This window comes from Mandrillus leucophaeus, unplaced genomic scaffold (genome assembly GCF_000951045.1).
Source record: "Mandrillus leucophaeus isolate KB7577 unplaced genomic scaffold, Mleu.le_1.0 Scaffold66, whole genome shotgun sequence".
Lineage (NCBI taxonomy): Eukaryota > Metazoa > Chordata > Mammalia > Primates > Cercopithecidae > Mandrillus > Mandrillus leucophaeus.
Genome location: NW_012107141.1, coordinates 1,384,018 through 1,385,463, shown reverse-complemented (window position 1 = coordinate 1,385,463; position 1,446 = coordinate 1,384,018).

The window sequence follows — 1,446 nt, the reverse complement described above, 5'->3', positions numbered from 1 at the left end:
GCACCAACTCTCCAGTACTGCCCACCTGTGCAAAGGCCATTTGCACAACCAGAACCAAGCCCTCAGTCCCTGTCTGCATGGCCTGCAGTCTTGGGCTCATAGACGTGGATGCGGAGGGATGTGGGCAGGCACCGCTCGCTCTGGCACGGCTCTCCCTGTCTGATAAGTAGATCTGAAGGAAAGGGCGTGCTGGGCCAAGCTGTTAGCACATTCCAAAGCCCTGAGGCTGGAAGGAGAAGCCTCGGGGGGCAGTAATTAGTTCTCAAAACAGCGGCGATGAGAGGTCTTCTTTGCGGCCTCCTGGATGGGCATGTTCCACGGATGAGTCTGGGTGGTGGAGCTCACGGTTCAGAGTCACGCTATCCCGTGGGACTTTCTGATGATGGAAATGTTTCATATCTGCACTGGCTAAAACAGGAGCCACTGTGGCTGCTAAGTGCTTGAAATGTAGCAAGTGCAAGTGAGGAAATGAATTTTACATTTTATTCAATGTTAATGAATTTAAGTGTAAATGTCCATAGGTAGATGTGGTTAGGGGCAGATACGGTTACTGTACTGGACAGGGCAGGGCTAGAGGCTCCATCCATCTCTCCTTTCGCTTCTCTGTCCTCTGCCACTAGAGCAATTATGAGCTCCCGTGACTGGGCATTACGGTGCCCAAAAACACATCACCTGGAATGCCACAGGGTCCTCCCCTTAGTGGCTGAGTTTGGTCCTCAGAGCCTTAGCCTTGTGTCCAGCTGCCACCTGCAGGATTTGGAGAGCAATGTGCAGAAGGTGTATTGATCCCTCGTCCCTGAGCTAGAGATGGCTGGTGCCTGGCAGCAGCCGAGCCCCCTCATCCTCACTGCCCATGCTCTGTGGAAACCCCTCTCTACGGCATCTGGCTGTATAGAGGATGAGTGGGGAGCACAACTCGCGACACATTCTCAAAACTCTTGTAGAGGGCTTAGTGGGGAACTCCCGGGCTCCCGGTAGCCATTTGTATGAAGTTAGCTTGTGGTAAGGGCCTTCATTTCAACGGGGGTTTGTGTCTCTGATGGTTAATTTGATGTGTCAACTTGACTGGGACATGAGGTGCCCAGATATCTGGTTTGACATTATTTCTGGGTGTGCCTATGAGGATGTTTCTGGGGGATATTGGCTTTGAGTCAGTACACTGTGTAAAGCAAGTGGCCCTCCTCATGAGAGTAGGCGTCATCTCATCCACTGAGGGCCTGCGGAGAACAGAAAGGAGGAGGAAGGTTCTCTTAGCCGATGGCTTGATCTGAAACACTGATCTTCCTCTGCCCTCTTCACTCCTGATTCTCAGGCTTTCAGACTTGGACTTTTTTTTTTTTAGATGGAGTCTCGCTCTGTTGCCCAGGCTAGAGTGCAGTGGCCCAGTCTCGGCTCACTGCAACCTCCAACTCCTGGGTTCAAGCGATTCTCCTGCCTCAGCCTCCC